Here is a 22,364-nt window from a genome sequence, read left to right as displayed (position 1 = left end):
TATCATCTTCCATCTCTTTACTTTGAGCCTATGTGTGTCCTTAAACCTGAAGTGAGTCTCTCCTAGGAAGCCTACAGGTAGGTCTCAATTCCTCCTCCTCCTCCTCCTCCTCCTCCTCCTCCTGAGAAAGAGAGAGCACAAGTTGAGAGAAGAGAGAGAGGGCAGAGGGAGAGAGAGAGAGTCTTAAGCAGACTCCGTGCTCAGTGTGCAGCCCCATGGGGGGCTTGATTCCACTACCATTGGACCATGACCTGAGCTGAAATCAAGAGTTGGACACTCAACTGACTGAGCTATCCAAGTGCCTCTTCTCTTCTCTTCTCTTCTCTTCTCTTCTCTTCTCTTCTCTTCTCTTCTCATCCATCTAACTCCATTGTATTTATTGATTGGAAAATTCAATCTATTTACATTTAGAGTAAATATTAATAGGTAAGAACTTACTAATACTGCTTTAGTGTTTTCTGGCTATGTTATGGTTCCCTATTCTTCTTCTCTTGCTGCCTTACTTTGTGAATTGATGATTTTACATAGTGGTGTGCTTTGATTCCATGCTCTTTATCTTTTATGAATCTACTGTAGGTTTTGCTCTGTGGTTAGCATGAGACTTACATAAAACTGTATATATGTATACACACGTGTATACATACTACACACATATATATGTGCATGTGTATATGTGTGTGTGTATATATATATATATATATATATACACACACTTATATATGTATATATGTCTCTCTCTATATAAGTGTGTTTTACTTGTAACAATTTAACTTCACTTTTATGTTTTAATTTACGTTTAAAAAAATTTTTAATGTTTATTTTTGAGAGACAGAGTGTGAGCAGGGGAGGGGCAGAGAGAGAGGGAGACATAGAATCTGAAGCAGGCTCCAGGCTCTGAACTGTCAGCACAGAGTCTGACAAGGGGCTCGAACCCATGAACTGTGAGATCATGACCTGAACTGAAGTCGGATGCTTAACTGACTGAGCCACCCAGGCACCCCTATGTATTTTTATATTATGTATTTATTAACAAATTATTGTAGCTGTAGGAATTTTTAATACTTCTGTCCCTTAACATTTATGTTAGGGTTAAGTGGTAACACATCACCATATTGCAGTATTAGAATATTCTGAATCCTATATATTTGCCTTTACCAGTCCGCTGTATATTTTTGTATGTTTCCATGTTACTAATTATCATTCTTTCACTTCAACTGGAAGAGCTCCTCTTTGCATTTCTCATAAGGCAGGTCTAGTGGTGCTGAACTCCCTTAGCTTTTCTCTGTTAGGGAAGGTTTTCATATCACCTTATTTCTGAAGGACAACTTTGCTGCGTAAAATATTCTTGGTTGGCACTTTCTTTCAGTCCTTGGAGTATATCATCCCATTCTCTCCTACCCTGGAAAGTCTCTGCTGAGTAGTCTGATGATAGCCATCTAGGGGCTCACTTTTTTTTTTTTTTTTCAACGTTTATTTATTTTTTTGGGACAGAGAGAGACAGAGCATGAACAGGGGAGGGGCAGAGAGAGAGGGAGACACAGAATCGGAAACAGGCTCCAGGCTCTGAGCCATCAGCCCAGAGCCCGACGCGGGGCTCGAACTCACGGACCGCGAGATCGTGACCTGGCTGAAGTCGGACGCTTAACCGACTGCGCCACCCAGGCGCCCCAGGGGCTCACTTTTATGAGAGAAATTTTCTTTCTCTTGCTCCTTCCTTCCTTCCTTCCTTCCTTCCTTCCTTCCTTCCTTCTTTCCTTCCTTCCTTCCTTCCTTCCTTCCTTCCTTCCTTCCTTCCTTCCTTCCTTCTTGTTTTTATTTTATTTTTATTTTTGAGAGAGATAGAGAAACAGACTGTGAGCAGGGGAGGCAGAGAGAGAGGGAGACACAGAACCTGAAGCAGGCTCCAGGCTCTGAGCTGCCAGCACAGAGCCACATGCAGGGCTCCAACTCACAAGCTGTGAGATCATGACCTGAGCTGAAGACCAACTGAGCCACCCAGGCACCCCTCTCTTACTGCTTTTAAAATTATTTTACTTTGATGTTGGATTTATTAGTGTTTTGGAGAAGATCATTTGGGGTTGAAATTTTAGCTTATTAGCTTCATGAACTTGGGTGAACATATCTCTCCACCGGTTTGGGAATTTCTCAGCCCCTACTTCTTTAATAACCTTTCTACCCCTTTCTCTCTCTCTTCTCCTTCTGAGACTCCAATGACCTATTCATTATTTATGTCACTGATGTCCCATAAATTCTGTAGGCTTTCTATATTCCTTTTCATTCTTTTGTTTTGTTTTGCTCCTCTGATTGGATAATTTCAGGCCATCTATCCTCTAGCTGTTTCTTTCCTCTGCTTCACTCAGTCTGCTGTTGAAACTCACTATTGAATTCTTCAGTTCTATCCCTGTATTCTTCATCTCCAAAATGTCTGTTTTGTTCTTTTCTATGTTTCTTAATCTTTGTTGAAGTTCGTATTTTGTTCTTACATTGTTTTCCTTGTATTATTAAGATGTTCATCTGTGTTCTTTTATAGCTCTCTGAGCATTTTTACAATGATTATTATATCTGTCAGGCAATTCCAGGATCTTCACTTCTCTGGGGCAAGTCACTGGAGGTTTGCTGTATTCCTTTGGTGGGATCATGTGTCCCTGATTCTTCGTGATCCCTGTAGCCTTGCACGGACGTCTGCACATTTGAAGACGCAGGCATCTCTTTCTGACTTTATGGACTGACTTCAGTAAGTGAAGACTTTCACCTGTGGGTGGGGGCAGACTAGGAGTGTTGTGACCTCAGGTCTGGTGGTCCAGGGCATCGAGTGCTGGGGTTTGTGGTGACACCAGGTCCGGAGGGGGTGAGTGTGATGTCTATTCAGCTCAGGCTGCTGGGTTGCACAGAATTGACAACTATGTGGTCCTTAGTGGGGACTTTAGAGGGTCCTCCGTTGTTGCAAGGATTGTTGGGATCCTCAGCAGTGCCTCCAGGTCAGTGGGTAGGGAACAGGGCAGGCAGCAGTCAGTGGTGTAGGGCACCCACAGGGCTACAGGGGCTGGCTGCCCCCGTGTAGTGGCAAGGGCCAAATGCATATATACACGTAGTGGTAGGGGCCAGGACAAGCAACAATGGCCAGGTCAACTCGGACTCACTAGCGGCTGCAAGGCCCTAGCTGTCAGCATGATTTCCCTTGGCTGCAGAGTCTCTCTCTAGGTGTGCACACTGCAGTGGAGTCCAGTGACAGCGGTCAGGCCAGGGACATGCAGGTGCATAGCTAGAGGCTATCTGCAGGTACTTGTGGTGACGTGGGTCAGTAACAGAAAACAGGGCCTAGTCTGAGCCCCCGAGGAACTGCGGGTGCCTTGGGTGTTGGCTTGCTCTCTTGAGGCTGCACAGTCTCCCCTTGGGCCTACAGACTGTGGTGGAGGTTGGCGCTAGGCATCAGGCCAGCGGCGTGCAACTGCACAGCTTCAGGGTTAGGCCTAACGCACATAGAGGATGGAGGGGGTCAGCCAGGGGTCTAGGCTGTATCTTGCACTCAGAGCCACAGAGGCCTAGGCTGGCTGCTGGTGCAGTTTCCAGGCTTTAGTAGGGTCAAGAGTGGGAGGGAACAGGGAGGGACTCAGGTGCTAACATCAGGGAACATAAATATTTGTGGGACCAAAGCTGGTGACATCTGCAGGGGGGTTTCGGCAGCTATGCTGGTTTTCGGTTTCTTCAGTGGCGAAATCTGCTGGGTTTGTTGCAGAGCAGGTGAACCATGATCACTCCCACTCCTGCCTGTTCTTGGCAGCCCCTGCTTTTCTCCCTTGTTCCTAACCATCTCTAGACATCTCCGCTTTGCCAGTCGGGGTGGGACAAAACTGAAGTAGGACCTTGGTGTGGTGCCCAACGGCTGGGTAAGCTGGTCTGTCGTCCCGTTCTTCCTTTGCTGCTGAGGGGAACTTTTTCTAGCTGGGAACTTTCCTCTCGATGCTGAACAGTGCTGGCTTAGGGCATGGGATGATGCAGGCAAAATGAAGCTGCCTTTCTTCTCTTCTAGTGCAGTTATTCTTAGATTTTTTTGTCCCACTGTTTTGTTGAAATTTCATAAGTGGACTATAGAGCTCTCCCAGTTGTGTTTTTGTTCATGGATAGCTATCTAATTGTTGATCTTTGCAAGGGATGTCAGCCGAGATCATCTACGTCATTATTTTTTTAATATGCCTATTATCAGAATCTATTTCAGATATATGCTGACTTTATTCCGGTGTAATATAGGAATGCTACTCTTACACGAACTTCCTCTTTCTCCTTTTGTGTTATTTTTATACATACTACGTCTGTATGTTACAAGCCCAGCTACACATTGTTGTAATCGTAAATGTAAACTTTATATAGTTGATGTCTCTTAAAGAAGCTGAAAGAAGCAAGGAGAACAAGTGTATATTTATGGAGTGGTTATATTAACTGTCTTATTAACCGTTTCTGGTTCTCTTCATTTGTTCCTGTGGAGTCAAGTTGCCACGTGATGTCATTTTCTAATTTCGACACATCTTTGTTTCCAGCCAATCCTTTCGTGCAATTATTGTCAAAAATATTACATTTATATATGTATAGTCCTAACAATACAAATATGTACATATTACTCTATATGATATTTTTAAAATCAGTTAAAAGAAGAAAGGGGAAGAAATGTGCATTTAAACTGGCTTACATACTTACTGGTGCTCATCACTTTTTTGTGTCTAGATTCAAATTACTGTCTGGGATGACATTCAGCCTGATAACCTTCCTTTAATATATCTTTCAAAGAGGATATGACAGCAACACATTCTCTGTGTTTGTTTAGGTAGGATTGCCTTTATTTTACTTTAATTTTTGAGAATTCTCTTTCTGGAAATAATATTTTTGGTTGCCAAGGATTTTTTTTTTCCATCCCAGCACTTTGAATAGTATGTCATTGCACTGCCTTCTGGCCACTATTATATCTGATGAGAAATCAGCTATTAATCTGTTGGGGTTCACTGGCACATGATATGCTGTTTTTCTCTTCCTGCTTTTACAATTTTCTCTTCTTTGTCTTTCCTTTGTGAGCTTCTCAGATGTGTAGATTAATATATATACTGTACACATTATATATATTTCTATGTAACATACAATTATATTATTATATGTATTATATATTATATTATTATAACACACTGATATGTAATAAGTATATTTTAATTAATTTGGGGGTTTTTAGCTATTAGATCTTCAAATTTTTTCTAGTTCTTCTATTTCTTTTCCCGGTACTCTCATTCCATATATGTTGGCTTCCATAATTGCGCTGCACATTTCTTCTAAGCTACTCATTTTTCTTCATTCTTTATTCTTTCTGTTCTCTGGCTTGCATAATATATCAGTCTATCTCCAAGCTTGCTGATTCTTTCTTCTGTAAGTTCCAATCTTCTGCTGAGTCTCTTTAGTAAAAGTTTTCAGTATTGTACACTTCAGTTCTTGAATTTCCATTTTGAAATGAATTTCTATCTCTTTTTGATAGTCTGTATTTGATGAAGCATTTTACTTTTACTTTTCTTTCCGTTTTGTAAAATATTTTTCCAGTTTTAGGAAGACATAGAGCACTGTATGAGTTGAAGGCATACAGCAAAATGACTTGACATACATGTGTTGCAAAATGATTACCACAATAAGCTTAGTTAACATCCATCATCTCACATAGATATAAAAAAAAAGACAAAGGGAGAAACATGTTTTTCTTCCCCTTGTGATGAGGACTCTGGAATTTACTGTCCTAACTTTCTTTTTTTTTTAAATTTTTTTTTCAACGTTTATTTATTTTTGGGACAGAGAGAGACAGAGCATGAACGGGGGAGGGGCAGAGAGAGAGGGAGACACAGAATCGGAAACAGGCTCCAGGCTCTGAGCCATCAGCCCAGAGCCTGACGCGGGGCTCGAACTCACGGACCGCGAGATCGTGACCTGGCTGAAATCGGACGCTTAACCGACTGCGCCACCCAGGCGCCCCAACTGTCCTAACTTTCAAATACACTAGCCAGCGGCATAAGTTATAGTCATCACGTACACTACATCCCAGTACTTATTTATCTTATGACTGGAACTTGTGCCTTCCTTTAATTTTCTCTCCCTCTATGCCCCCACCTCTGCTAACACAGATGTGATCTCTTCCTATGAATTTCTTTTTGTTTGTTTGTTTTAGATTCTACATACGAGATCATACATGTTTGCCTTTCTCTGTCCAGTTTAATCCACCCAAGGATCATCCATGTTGTTGTAAATGGCAGGATTTCCTTTTTTTGAAAAAAATAGCTGAATAATATTCCATTGTATATATACCACAACTTCTTTAACCGTTCATTCACCTATTCATGTCTTGGCTATTGTAAATAATACCACAGTGAACATGGGGGTGCATGTATCTCTTCAACATAGTGTTTTTGTTTGCTTCAGATACATTCCAGAAGTAGAATTGCTGAATCATATGGTAGTTCTATTTTTAATATTTTGAGGGAAATCCATACTGTTTTCCACAGTGGCTGCAGCAATTTTCAGTTCCCCTGATGGTGCACACAGGTTTCCTGTTTTCCATATCCCCTGCCAGCAGGTGTTATCTGTTGACTTTTTGGTGATGGCCATTCTAACAGGTGTGAAGTTCTAGCTTATTGTGATTTTGATTTACATTCCTCTTATGATGAAACATATCGAGCATCTTGTAATGTACCTGTGGCCATTTTTCTTCTTGGAAGAAAATGTCTATTCAGCTCCTTTGCCCATTTTATCTTTTTTTTCCTCTTTTTCTCTTTTCTTTTTTCCTATTGAGTTGTATGAGTTCTGTGTATATTTTGGACATTAACCTCTTACCAGATATATGGGTTGCAAATATTTTTCCCATTCCATAGGTTGTCTTTTAATTTTGCCGATTATGTATATTGATGGACAGTAGCTTTTTAGTTTGAGGGAGCCCTGCTTATTTATTTTTTATTTTGTTGCTTGTGCTTTTGATTTCATATCCAAAAACCATTGGTAAGACGCATGTCAAGGAGCTTTTCTCCTATGTTTTCTTCTACTAGATTTATGTTTTCTGGTCTTCCATTGAAAGCTTTCATACATTTTGAGTTAATTTTTGTGAGTGGTGGAAGACAAGAGTGTGGTTTCATTCTTTTACATGTGAATATTTTCTCAGCACCATTTATTGAAGAAACTGTCTTTTTTCCATTGAGTATCCTTGACTCTTGTCAAACATTAGTTGACTGTGCGTGGGTTTATTTCTGGGATCTCAATTCTGTTTCATTGGTTTATGTATCTGGTTTAATGCCAGTACTATGCTATTTTGATTACTACAGTTTTATAATATAGTTTGAAGTCAGGAGGTTTGATGCCTTTTGCTTTGCTCATCTTTCTCGGGATTTTTTAGCTATTCAGGGTCTTTTATGGTTTTGTATAAATCTTAGGATTGTTTTTTTATAATTCTCTCCATTCATTCTTAAAAAAATGCCATTGGAATCTTAACAGGAGTGCATTGAATCTATACATGGTTTGGGGTTGCATGAGCATTTTAACAATATTCTTTCAATCTGTAAACATAGGATATCATTGATTTCTTTGTGTTTTCTATTTCTTTCATGAATGTCTTGTAATTTTTGGTATAGAGATTTTTCACTTCCTTAGTTAGGTTTATTCTTAAGTATTTAAAAGAATTTAATGTTTTTTTTTTTTATTTTTGAGAGAGACAGAGACAGAGCACGAGTGGGGGAGGGGCAGAGAGAGAGGGAGACACAGAATCCGAAGCAGACTCCAGCCTCTGAGCTGTCAGCACATAGCCCAGTGTGGGGCCTGAACTCACGAATGATAAGATCATGACCTAAGCTGAAGTCTGACGCTTAACCAACTGAGCCACCCAGGTGCCCTGTACTCTTTAACTATTTTATACTTTAGCTTTGCTGCTATTGTAAGTGGGATGGTTTTTATCTATTCCTTTTTCAGATGATTTGTTGTTAGTTTGTAGAAATGCCACTGATTTTTACATGTTAATTTTGTGTCCTGCAGCTTTGCTGAATTTATGGAGTGGATATAATAGTTTTTTGGTGGACTGGTAAAAATTTTCCCTACTATACAATCTTGTCAGCTTCAAATAGAGACTATTTTACTTCTTCCTTTGTGATTTGGATGCCTTTTATTTCTTTTTCATATCTGATTGCTCTGGAGAGAGGTTCCAGCACTATGTTGAATAAGAGTGGTGAGAGTGAGCACTCTTGTCTTGTTCCTGATCTTAAAGGTAAAGCTTTCAACCTTTCACCATTGAGTGTGATGTTAGTTGTGGGCTTATCTTACATGTCCTTCACTCTGTTGATGTACATTCTTTCAATACTTTTTAAAGAGTTTTATCATAAATCGTTGTTGAATTTTGGCAAATGCTTTTTATGTGTCTATTGAGATATGATTTTTTGCATCCTATTAAAGTAATATATTGCATTTATTGATTGCCATATGTTGAAATAACCTTGCATTCCAGAGATAAATCTCACTTGATCATAGTGAATGATGTTTTTAATGTGCTGCTGGAGTTGATTTGCTAATATTTATTTGCATATTTTTGCATTTATAATCTTCATGAATATTGGCCTGTATAGTTTTGTTTTCTTACAATGTCCTTTTCTGACTTTAGTATTTGGGTAAGGCTGTAGAATGAGTTTTAGAGTATTCCATCCTTTCCAACTTTTTTTGGAAGAGCTTGAGAAGGATTGATATTGTCTTCTTTAAATGTTTGCTAACATTTATCAGTGAAGCCATCTAGTCTTAGGCTTTTCTTCATTAGAAGGTTTTAAATTACTGATCTAGTCCCTTTACTAACAATTGGTCTGTTCATATTTTCTATTTCTTCCTGATTAAGTCCTGGTAGGTTATGTGTTTCTGAAAATTGTTCCACATCTTCTAGGTTGTCCAGTTTGTTGGTGTATAGTTGTTCAAAATAGCCTATTATAATCCTTTGTATTTCTGTGTTGTTGTTTGTAATGTCCTTTTTTTCCTTTATAATTTTGTTGGTTTGAATCTTTTCATTTTTCCCCCCTCTTGGTTAGTCTAGCCAAAGGTTTGTCAGTTTTGTTTATCGTTTCAAAGAACCAACTCAGTTTTGTTAACCTTTCCTATTGTTTTTCTGCTCTTCATCTCATTTATTCATTCATTTTCTGTTCTAATATTTATTTCCTTATTTCTGCTAACTTTGGCCTCAGTTTTTTTCTTCTTTTTCTAGTTCCTTGAGGGGTAGTCTTAGGTTGCTTATTTGAGATCTTTCTTGTTTATTAATGGGGGCATTTATTTCTATCAACTTCCCTCTTAGAACTGCTTTTGCTACATTGCCTTAAGTTTTGGTTTGTTGTCTTTTTGCTGTTGTTTGTCCCCAAAATACTTTTTTATTTCCCCTTTGATTTCTTCTTTGATCCACTGGTTGATCAGTAGACTGCTTAATTTCCATGTATTCATGAATTTCCCAGCTTTATTTCTTTTATTCATTTCTACTTTCACACCATTGTGATCAGAGAAGAGACTTGAAATCCTTTCAATCTTGAATTTGCTAAGACTTGTTTTGTGTCATAATGTATGGTCTATCCTAGAAAGTATCTCATGTGCACTTGAGAAGAATGTATATTCTGTTGTTGAATAAAATATTCTATATATGTCTATTAGGCCCTTTTGGTCTATAGTGTTGTTTAAATCCACTATTTACCATTGATTCTGGATGATCTATTCATTGTTCAAAATAGGGTACTAAAGTCCTTAATTGTTGTCATATTGTTCTTTATTTCTTCTTTTATCTCTATTAGCTTTTACTTTATATATTTTGGTGTTTTCATGTGGGGTGGATTTTTACAATTGTTGTGTCTTCTTGATGGATTGACCCCTTTATCATTATATGATGACCTTCTTTGTCCTTTTTTTTTTTTTGCCATTTTTAAAGTCCAATCAGTGATACAAGTATAGCTACTTGGGTTTCTTGCCCAAGCAAAGCTATAGGATGGGCTTTGCACTTGCCTGGGTTCTTAATTCAGGCTTACAAGATGGTTGGGACTGAGTATTATACTCGTAGTAGGAGGAACTATGAGTTCATTTTCATGCCCTGATGACGCAGCAGAATGGGGCCCAGGGCCTGCACAGCTGATTTTGGGAAACCAAATCAGGCAAGACTATGCACTGAATTCCCTCTGGCCAGACAGGGCCACCAATTTTCCCCTCCATATGGGGAGAGCCACAAGCTCTGCTCTCTCTGTTAAAGTGCCACTGTCTACAGGTTATTGGATGGGCTACACAGCTTCCTGTGTGCTTTGGTTTGGTGTTGTGGCCAGGCACGCTGAAGGCTGTATGCACTCTGAGCGGGGCTATGGATTAGTTTCCCAGCCTTGGCAAAGCAGAACCCCAAGACCAGCAAGGCTTTTTGTGGTCTTGACTCAAGGCAACCAGCTCCTCAGGTTCCCTGGCTGAACAGTGCCACTGGCTTTGCTCCGCAGTAATCAACTGTGCTTGCCAGATTCTCTGCTTGAGTGTAGCTGGACCATACAGCTTCCAGGCGTTTCTAGTCAGGCAGGACCAGGAGTTGCACTCAGTAGTGTGCAAGGCTACTGCTCCCTTGTCTGAGCAGCGTGGGAGAACAGACTCTAAGCCTAGAAAGGTTCTTTGTTTATGGTCTTGACATAAGCCTACGGGTATCTCAAGTTTCCTCTTCAAATGGTGCCACTGGCTTTGCTCTGAAGACAATAAGCATTACCTGCCACATTCTCTTTTCAAACATTGCAAGGCTACACAGCTTCTAGGTGTTCCGGCCGGCCTTTCTGGTCAGGCCAGCCTGGGAGCTACATTCAGCAATGTGCTATGCTCTCAGATCTCCTGCCTGGGCAGGGGCAGGCCAGCCTTCAGGGCTGGTAAGGCTTTTCATTTGACAGCTTGTTTCAGATAGACCTGTGCCTTGCTGAGTTGCCTGGTCAGACTGTGTGACTATCTTGGCTCTGCAGGTGAGCAAATCCACCAAGTGGGACTACCAGCTGAGGGCTATAGGTAGGAATTTGGTCTGCCAAGATCCAAGTGCTGGTTGTTGCAAACCTCTCATCCTTCTCTCTCTCATCAGATGCTTGGTGGTCAAACCCCACAGATTCCCCTGCAATCCCCATGGGGCAACACTGGAGTGGGAGCTCCCAAAAAGTGAGCCACAACCCTGGGGGAGCTGGCTCCCAGGTTCTCTTTTCTCGCTGGAGGAACTATAGTCTCAGGGGAGACTTCTTGGTTCTATGCCAGCCTGGGGTGGGGAGAGGCAGTGCTGGCACCATGTGGCTGATCCCTTATGCTCCCAATGTGGACTCTCTTGTCTCTAGGGTTCTCTCAGTGATGTCTGTGAATAATTGTTAGTTGTGTTTATGAGGAGGGAAAGGTCAGAAATGACCTTCCTCACAGTTTTGGTGACCCATACCTTTCCTTTCATCTTTAAGCATGGTTTATTTTAGTTCTTTTAACATATTTATAATAGTTACTTTGAAGTCTTTATTAAATTTGACATCCATGCCTTCTGACAGAGAGCTGTTGCCTGTGCTTTTTATCCTGTGCATTGGTTATACTTCTTTCTTTGCATATTTCATCTTTTCTGTTGAAAATTAGCATTTGAAATTATATAATTATCCCTATGTTGTATGCCTGAAACTAATATAACTATAACATTGTGTGCCAACTGTACCCAAATAAGTGGCAGTAGTAATGTAGCAATGCTAGATACTTCTGTCCCTACTAAAGGTTTATAGTTTGCTTGTTAATTTGTTTGATGACTGGGCTGCGCTATTTTCTTGATTTCCTTAATAGTTATGAAGGCTCTGATGTCATTCCTCAGAAGGCACAGCTGTAGGCACGTGCCCTGTCACCCTAGGTTGGCAATGATTTTAGCAGGGCCTTTTTATTGCATTTTTCTTTGAGGCTTTTCCAGAGGCTGCCTGAATCTACTAGTATCACGACAGATGTCAGGCTCCACTGACTGCCAGATGATTGCCCTCTTGTTTCTAATAGTGCCCTACAACATAAGGTGTTCCAACATCTCATCCAATTGAATTTGAGCCTCTTTGCAGAGTTTTTGAGTCTAGCCTTTGAGGTTTATTCTGACCCCAGGAGAGATTTCCTTAACTACCTCTTTCTGTGGTTCTGTCTGGTAAACAAGCAAGCCTCTAGGGTTTAACTCCTCATTCTTGGGGACCTACAAGCTTCCTTTTAAGTGCTTGTCCATCAAAATCTCCACTGTTTCTGAAAACACCCTTAGGCTTGCACTTCCTTACACTTCTTCCAAATAAAGAAGTTCCTTGTGGAGAGCTTTGGAGTTTCCTATTCTTACGATTTGTCTCTCCCCCAGGCAGAATCTCTGACCCACTGCTCCAGAGCTGGGCTCAAAGGCAGCATCCTGTTTCCCTTGGAACGACACCCCTGCTTTATGAGAATCACACTAAACAGGGGTCACAGGCTCTGGTCTCCTGAGCTTTCCTTGCCAGCACAGAACCTCCACTCTCTGAGGAGGATGGGGCCGGACATCTGGGGTCCCAGTATTTTCAACCTAACACACCTGGGGTGGAGTCTCCGTCCTACATGCGGGGACTGGGTGGATGAAGGGAGCTCCTGATCACTTGGAGTTTGGCCCCAGCAACATGAAACTGGGGAATGATGAGAAGTGCTAGGGGTCTGCTTCTCCTGGAGATATAGCTGCCTCCTAACTGGTGGTTGGTGGGGAGGGAGTCCTTTCTTCTTGGCCACACCTACTCAGAGTTTCCATCACACTGAGCTGTGGGGGAAGAGGGAAGGAGCAGGCACAACTCACATGCCACAGACTTCTTACCTTCTTGCCAAGATGTGATAGATTTTCTTGAATGAATCTTTCCTTATCTACTGCATGACCTTAGGACAATTTTCAGAGACTATAAATCATTATTTTTATGCAGATTTTACCAGTTATGGATGTTTTGCTAGGGAATTGGGTCCTCAGAACTCATCATGTGGCCACTCTAGAAATTGCCTCATTTGGAATATGCAGAATGGATTAGATCCCCAGACAAACTATTTTAAAGTCACTACTTTAATTAAGTAAACTCTACCCCCAACGCGGGGCCTGAATTGACAACCCTGAGATCAAGAGTTGCATGCTCCGTTGACTAAGCCAGTCAGGTGCCCCAAGTCACAACTTTGTTTGTTTGTTTGTTTTAAGTAGGCTGCACTCCCCTTGCAGATCCCAGCGTCATGACCCTGAGATCAAGACCTGAGCTGAGATCAAAAGCCAGATATTTAATGCACTGAGCCACCTAGGTGCCCACAAGCCACTGCTTTTAAAAGACAACTTTCTCCTGCCCATTTTCCTGTTACTTGTACAAAATGCATTTTCTAAATTCTCTGGATTCTAGGAGGCTCAGCTTCTCCTCATCCTCCTAGCATGAACTGAAATCCTTTTATTTAAGGAGTTTGCATAGAAATAATTAGCTCCTTAGTTGCAATCAACACTTCTTAATCAACACTTACTTCCCTCTAGCTAGGCTTCCTGTGGAGCACAGAGGAAGAGGAAACACAGCCCCGGGGGTGATTTTGGTTTTATCTGAGTCTAAAGTAAAATAAAACACCATACAGTACATGTCAGAGAAGAGAACTAAATAGCTCCTGAGGGTATATTAGGCAAGTTTCATAGGATAAATTCTGTATGCAAAGCAAACGATTTTGCAAAACAATCAGTTCTGGGTTGGGTGAAAGAAATAGTTTTAAAAATCTTATGTAATCTAATATCCTAATTTCCCCTCTTTTATTCAGTTGATTTAAACTTGAATAAATTCACTAATTTATTGTGAATTAAATAATTCCATAAAACAGTTTTATGAAATCAAGTATGAATGCAGTTTACTATTTGGATAATTATTTGTGCAAGTATTTCTAAAAATACCCCAATTGAATTGTGGCTATATTACCTAATCTTTAATATGGGAATAATGATGATGATGATAATATAATGAGGAAGAGAGGGAAGAGAAAAAGAAGAGGAAGAAGAAGGAGGAAGAGGAGGAGGAGGAGAAAATAGCTTTTCTGTTTGGTACATGGGGCAGTTTTGATGGCAAGATAAAATAGTACATGTGCTCTGCAGAATTTTTAAAGATTTTGTAAATGTAAATTTGAGGTATTGTTTGAGTGTATTTGAGGTACTGTATTATTTTCAAAGGAACTTACAGAAAAAAACTACGAGACAAAGGAAGACACAGTGGGATTTTTGCTAGACTATTCTTTGATCATCCGTAGTAGATTTCCTTTCCACCAAACTTCTGTTCTGCTCCCCTTTCTTTTTTTTTTTTTTTAATTTTTTTTTTTAATTTTTTTTTCTTTTAATTTTTTTTTCAACGTTTTTTTTATTTATTTTTGGGACAGAGAGAGACAGAGCATGAACGGGGGAGGGGCAGAGAGAGAGGGAGACACAGAATCGGAAACAGGCTCCAGGCTCTGAGCCATCAGCCCAGAGCCCGATGCGGCGCTCGAACTCACGGACCGCGAGATCGTGACCTGGCTGAAGTCGGACGCTTAACCGACTGCGCCACCCAGGCGCCCCTGCTCCCCTTTCTGAGAGCAGATACATTCACCTTCAACTCTAATTAGAATATTGAAGATAACTGCCTCCATTTTCAGAGCGGATTTTCTTTTCACCTGTTTTATTATGGGATGTAAGACTTCTTTTGTACAATTTGTTCCAGGGCTAAAATAATTTTGAAAACCACTATTCCAGAGCGCTAAAGACTATGATTTTAATTTCCCCTATTTAAATTGTGCACACATTTTCCTGAAATGGTAGCATGTAAGAAAACAGTAAAGCGATATAGAAAAACGTGTTTCCAACGGGAAGATAGTATAACACCTTCCGTTATTGAACATTTACATTATTCTATTGAACACTTAAAATAGCCCTGCAACAAAAGTATTGTTATCTTCATTTTTGAGTAGAAAGGCTTGGTGGTAGCACTTCTTAGGAAAGAAGGACAAAAGAATGGGAAAAAGATTGGACAACTTTGGGAGCTGATGACAACATCCTGTTATACCATATTCTTAATTATTGTATCATGTATGTTTCTTTTTTTAACAAGTTGAGAAATCTCAACTTCTTAGGGACATAACTGTGAAATGGATTATTTTTTTTTTCCTTTCACTGCCTTTATGCTGTGGCATGTCTCCTTTCCCCACAGCGCCCCTAACACTATGACTATCGGTCCCTTTGAAGGTAATAAACTAACGGTTTCCACAGCTTCTTCACTGTCAGTGCCAGGGAGTGATGTGGTGTTTACTGGTCTGTAGCAAGGTGAGCAAAGGAGCAAAACTTTGTATCAATTTACAAGACTTTCTTTTTTTTTAATTTTAATTTTAATTTTTAAAATTTTATTATTTATTTATTTGTTTATGTATTTATTTTTATTTGTAAAATATGAAATTTATTGTCAAATTGGTTTCCATACAACACCCAGTGCTCATCCCAACAGGTACCCATCATCCACCCTCCCCTCCCTCCCACCCCCCATCAACCCTCAGTTTGTTCTCAGTTTTTAAGGGTCTCTTATGTTTTGGCTCCCTCCCTCTCTAACCTGTTTTTTTTCCTTCCCCTCCCTCGTGGCCTTCTGTTAAGTTTTTCAGGATCCACATAAGAGTGAAAACATAAGGTATCTGTCTTTCTCTGTGTGACTTATTTCACTTAGCATAACACTCTCCAGTTCCATCCACGTTGCTACAAAAAGGCCATATTTCATTCTTTCTCATTGCCACGTAGTAGTCCATTGTGTATATAAACCACAGTTTCTTTATCCATTCATCAGTTGATGGACATTTAGGCTCTTTCCATAATTTGGCTATTGTTGAGAGTGCTGCTATGAACATTGGGGTACAAGTGCCCCTATGCATCAGTACTCCTGTATCCCTTGGGTAAATTCCTAGCAGTGCTATTGCTGGGTCATAGGGTAGGTCTATTTTTAATTTTCTGAGGAACCTCCACACTGCTTTCCAGAGTGGCTGCACCAATTTGCATTCCCACCAACAGTGCAAGAGGGTTCCCATTTCTCCAGCATCTATAGTCTCCTGATTTGTTCATTTTGGCCACTCTGACTGGCGTGAGATGATATCTGAGTATGGTTTTGACTTGTATTTCCCTGATGAGGAGCGACGTTGAGCATCTTTTCATGTGCCTGTTGGCCATCTGGATGTCTTCTTTAGAGAAGTGTCTATTCATGTTTTCTTCCCATTTCTTCACTGGATTGTTTTACGGGTGTGGAGTTTGGAGAGCTCTTTATAGATTTTGGATACTAGCCCTTTGTCCGATATGTCATTTGCAAATATCTTTTCCCAATCCATCGGTTGCCTTTTAGTTTTGTTGATTGTTTCCTTTGCAGTGCAGAAGCTTTTTATCTTGATGAGGTCCCAATAATTCATTTTTACTTTTAATTCCCTTGCCTTTGGAGATGTGTCAAGGAAGAATTTGCTGCAGCTGAGGTCAAAGAGGTTTTTGCCTGCTTTCTCCTCTAGGGTTTTGATGGTTTCCTGTCTCATATTCAGGTCCTTCATCCATTTTGAGTTTATTTTTGTGAATGGTGTGAGAAAGTGGTCTAGTTTCAACCTTCTGCATGTTGCTGTACAGTTCTCTCAGCATCATTTGTTAAAGAGACTGTCTTTTTTCCATTGGATATTCTTTCCTGCTTTGTCAAAGATGAGTTGGACATACTTTTGTGGGTCTAATTCTGGGATTTCTATTCCATTCCATTGGTCTGTGTGTCTGTTTTTGTGCCAATACCATGCTGTCTTGATGATTACAGCTTTGTAGTAGAGGCTAAAGTCTGGGATTGTGATGCCTCCCGCTTTGGTCTTCTTCAAAATTACTTTGGCTATTCGGGGTCTTTTGTGGTTCCTTATAAATTTTAGGATTGCTTGTTCTAGCCTTGAGAAGAATACTGGTGCAATTTTAATTGGGATTGCATTGAATGTGTAGATAGCTTTGGGTAGTATTGACATTTTAACAATATTTGTTCTTCCAATCCATGAGCACGGAATGTTTTTCCATTTCTTTATATCTTCTTCAATTTCCTTCATAAGTTTTCTATAGTTTTCAGCATACAGATCTTCTACATCTTTGGTTAGGTTTATTCCTAGGTATTTTATGATTCTTGGTGCAATCGTGAATGGGATCAGTTTCTTTATTTGTCTTTCTGTTGCTTCATTGTTAGTGTATAAGAATGCAACTGATTTCTGTACATGGATTTTGTATCCTGCGACTTTGCTGAATTCATGTATCAGTTCTAGAAGACTTTTGGTGGAGTCTATTGGGTTTTCCATGTATCATATCATGTCATCTGCAAAAAGTGAAAGCTTGACTTCATCTTTGCCAACTTGGATTCCTTTGATTGCCTTTTGTTGTCTGATTGCTGATGCTGGCACTTCCAACACTATGGTAAACAACAGCAGTGAGAGTGGACATTCCTGTCGTGTTCCTGATCCCAGGGGGAAAGCTCTGTTTCTCCCCATTGAGGATGATATTAGCTGTGGGCTTTTCATAAATGGCTTTGATGATGTTTAAGTATGTTCCTTCTATCCCAACTTTCTTGAGGGTTTTTCTTAAGAAAGGATGTTGAATTTTATCAAATGCTTTTTCTGCATCAACTGACAGGATCATATGGTTCTTATCTTTTTTTTTATTAATGTGATGTATCACATTGATTGATTTGCGAATGTTGGAACCAGCCCTGCAGCCCAGGAATTAATTCCACTTGATCATGGTGAATAATTCTTTTTATATGCTGTTGAATTTGATTTGCTAGTATCTTATTGAGAATTTTTGCATCCATATTCATCAGGGATATTGGCCTGTAGTTCTTTCTTTGCTGGGTCTCTGTCTGGTTTAGGAATCAAAGGAATGCTGGCTTCACAGAATGAGTCTGGAAGTTTTCCTTCCCTTTCTATTTTTTGGAACAGCTTGAGAAGGATAGGTATTATCTCTGCTTTAAATGTCTGGTAGAATTCCCCAGGGAAGCCATCTGGTCCTGGACTCTTATCTGTTGGGAGATTTTTGATAACCGATTCAATTTCTTCACTGGTTATGGGTCTGTTCAAGTTTTCTATTTCTTCCTGTTTGAGTTTTGGAAGTGTGTGGGTGGTTAGGAATTTGTCCATTTCTTCCAGGTTGTCCAGTTTGTTGGCATATAATTTTTCATAGTATTCCCTGATAATTGCTTGTATTTCTGAGGGATTGGTTGTAATACTTCCATTTTCATTCCTGATTTTATCTATTTATAAAATGTATCTATTTTATCTATTTTATCTATCATCTCCCTTTTCTTTTTGAGAAGCCTGGCTAGAGGTTTATCAATTTTGTTTATTTTTTCAAAAAACCAACTCTTGGTTTCATTGATCTGCTCTACAGTTGTTTTTTTTTTTTTTTTTAGATTCTATATTGTTTATTTCTTCTCTGATCTTTATTATTTCTCCTCTTCTGCTGGGTTTGGGGTGTCTTTGCTGTTCTGCTTCTACTTCCTTTAGGTGTGCTGTTAGATTTTGTATTTGGGATTTTTCTTGTTTCTTGAGATAGGCCTGGATTGCAATGTATTTTCCTCTCAGGACTGCCTTCACTGTATCCCAAAGCGTTTGGATTGTTGTATTTTCATTTTCATTTGTTTCCGTATATTTTTTAATTTCTTCTCTAATTGCCTGGTTGACCCATTCATTCTTTAGGAGTGTGTTCTTTGACCTCCATGCTTTTGGAGGTTTTCCAGACTTTTTCCTGTGGTTGATTTCAAGCTTAATAGCATTGTGGTCTGAAAGTGTGCATAGTATGATCTCAATTCTTTTATACTTATGAAGGGCTGTTTTGTGACCCAGTATGTGATTTATCTTGGAGAATGTTCCATGTGCACTCGAGAAGAAAGTATATTCTATTGCTTTGGGATGCAGAGTTCTAAGTATATCAGTCAAGTCCATCTGATCCAATGTATCATTCAGGGCCCTTGTTTCTTTATTGACCGTGTGTCTAGATGATCTATCCATTACTGTAAGTGGAGTATTAAAGTCCCCTGCAATTACCACATTCTTATCAATAAGGTTGCTTATGTTTGTGATTAATCTTTTTATATATTTGGGGGCTCCTGTATTCGGCACATAGACATTTATAATTGTTAGCTCTTCCTGATGGATAGACCCTGTAATTATTATATAATGCCCTTTTTCATCTCTTGTTACAACCTTTAATTTAAAGTCTAGTTTGTCTGCTATAAGTATGGCTACTCCAGCTTTCTTTTGACTTCCAGTAGCATGCTAAATAGTTCTCCATCCCCTCACTTTCAATCTGAAAGTGTCCTCAGGTCTAAAATGAGTCTCTTGTAGACAGCAAATAGATGGGTCTTGTTTTTTTATTCATTCTGATACCCTGTGTCTTTTGGTTGGCGCATTTAGTCCATTTACATTCAGTGTTATTATAGAAAGTTATGGGTTTAGAGTCATTGTGACGTCTGTAGGTTTCATGCTTGTAGTGATGTCTCTGGTATTTTGCCTCACAGGATCCCCCTTAGGATCTATTGTAGGGCTGGTTTAGCGGTAATGAATTCCTTCAGTTTTTGTTTGTTTGGGAAGACCTTTATCTCTCCTTCTATTCTAAATGACAGACTTGCTGGATAAAGGATTCTCGGCTGCATATTTTTTCTGTTCATCACATTGAAGATTTCCTGCCATTCCTTTCTGTCCTGCCAAGTTTCAGTAGATAGATCTGTCACTAGTCTTATCGGTCTCCCTTTATATGTTAGAGCATGTTTATCCTTAGCTACTTTCAGAATTTTCTCTTTATCCTTTTATTTTGCCAGTTTCACTATATGTTGTGCAGAAGATCGATTCAAGTTACCTGAAGGGAGTTCTCTGTGCCTCTTGGATTTCAATGCCTTTTTCCTTCCCTAGATCAGGGAAGTTCTCAGCTATGATTTCTTCAGGTACACCTTCAGCCCCTTTCTCTCTCTCTTCCTCCTCTGGAATCCCTATTATACGGATATTATTGTGTTTCATCGCATCACTTAGTTCTCTAATTCTCCCCTCTTACTCCTGAATTTTTTTATCTCTCTTTTTCTCAGCTTACTCTTTTTCCATAATTTTATCTTCTAATTCACCTATTCTCTCCTCTGCCTCTTCAATCCGGGCTGTTGTTGCCTCCATTTTATTTTGCGCCTCATTTATAGCATGTTTTAGCTCCTCATGACTATTTCTTAGTCCCTTGATCTCTGTAGCAATAGATTCTCTGCTGTCCTGTATACTTTTTTCAAGCCCAGCCATTAATTTTATGACTATTATTCTAAATTCATGTTCTGTTATATTGCTTAAATCATTTTTGATCAATTCGTTAGCTGTCGCTACTTCCTGGAGTTTCTTTTGAGGAGAATTCTTCTGTTTCGTCATTTTGGATAGTCCCTGGGGTGGCGCCAATTGGGGGGGGCACTTCCCCTGTGCTGTCTGAAGTAACTTGTGTTGTTGGCCGGGGCCACAGTCAGAGCTGATGTCTGTCCCCAGCCCACCACTGGGGCGACAGTCAGACTGGTGTGTACCTTATCTTCCCCTCTCCCAGGGGCAGGAATCACTGTGGAGTGGTGTGGCCCCTGTCTGGGCTACTTGCACCCTGCCAGGCTTGTGGTGCCGCTTTGATGGGATCTGGCGTATTAGCCTGGGTGGATCCGCAAGGTGCAGAGGGGCAGGAGGGGCAGGCTCAGCTCACTTTGCCATAGGTGGTCCCCTGCGGGAGGGGCCCTGTGGCACCGGGAGGGAGGCCGACCCGTCGGAGGGATGGATCCACAGAAGGACAGTACTGGGTGTTTGCGCAGTGCCAGCGATTTCGGTGAACTGGTTCCCTTTGGGGTTTCGCTTGGGGGATGGGCGAGGAAGATGGCGCTGGCCAGTGCCTTTGTATCCCTCTGAGCTGAGGTCTGTCTTCCGGGGCTCAACACCTCTCCTGCCCCAGTGTCCTCTAGCCCTCCCACTCCCCTCCAGAGCAGAGCTGTCGACTTTTAACATTCCAGATGTTAAGTCCTGCTGGCTGTCAGAACTCACAGAGTCTGGCCCCTCCACTTTTGCCAGCCAGAATCGGGGGCTCTGCCTTGTCGGGTGGGCTGGCTGCCCCTCCACCGCCCGGCTGCTTCCCGCCAGTCCGTGTAGCGCGCACCGCCTCTTCGCCCTTCCTACCTTCTTCCGTGGTCCTCTTGTCTATGCTTGGCTCCAGAGAGACTGTTCTGCTAGTCTTCCGGCGGTTTTCTGGGTTATTTAGGCAGATGTGGGTGGAATCTAAGCGATCAGCAGGACGTGGTGAGCCCAGACTCCTACGCCGCCATTTTCTTCCAGAGCTACTAGACTTTCTTTGAAAATGATAATTGTTCATTGCTTTCTGTTTGTTTCAAGATGCCCTTTGTTTCATGATGTAACAGTTACAGTAGATGGCAGGTTTTGCTTTGTTTTGTTTTTTAATGTTTATTATTTTTGAGAGAGAGAGAGAGAGAGAGAGAGAGAGCAAGCAGGGAAGGGGCAGAGAGAGAGGGAGACACAGAATCCAAAGCAGGCTCCAGGCTCTGAGCTGTCAGCACAGAGCCCGATGCAGGGCTGGAGCTCACAGACCATGAGATCATGACCTGAGCTGTAGTCGGCTGCCCAACCAACTGAGCCACCCAGGTGCACCTGTTTTGTTTTTTTTTTAATGTCCTTACTTGGAAACATATAAACATGGCAGAGCTATTACAATCTCTTCCTTGTTTTTATCATACTGCAAATTAATTTTTATATAGATAATAAAATTCACATGGTTAAATAATAAAAAACTACAGGAAAAAGTGAATGGTCTCCCTGGCACCCCACCTACCTCTGTCACTAGCATATTAGTATTTTTGTAGTTTTTTTATGCATGTATATATATATTTTTTTACCTCTCTCCCAACATCTTTATGCAAAAGATGATATTTTACTGTTCTACCCTTGTTCTATTCATTTACACATATTATCCTACAATTATTTTTTGGTATCAGCACAAAGAAGCTTTTTTTTTTTTTTTGGCATGTAGAAGTATTTTTCATTTTTTTTTTAAATAGATGTTTATTTATTCTTGAGAAGGACAGAGAGACAGAGACAGAATGTGAGTGGGGGAGGGGCAGAGAGAAGGGGAGACACAGAATCTGAAGCAGGCTCCAGGCTCTGAGCTGTCAGCACAGAGACAGAAGCGGGGCTCGAACCCATGAACTGCGAGATCATGAGCTGAGCTGAAGTCAGATGCTTAACCAAAAGAGCCACATATGCCCCCCCTTTTTATTTTTAATTTTTTAGTATTTGTTTATTTTGAGAAGGACAGA

Source organism: Lynx rufus, unplaced genomic scaffold, assembly GCF_022079265.1.
Source record: "Lynx rufus isolate CCGP_SWC_20201006 ecotype Redwood Valley unplaced genomic scaffold, mLynRuf1.p SCAF_1, whole genome shotgun sequence".
Lineage (NCBI taxonomy): Eukaryota > Metazoa > Chordata > Mammalia > Carnivora > Felidae > Lynx > Lynx rufus.
The sequence above is the reverse complement of the archived record's forward strand: the minus strand, read 5'-3'. Positions refer to the sequence as shown.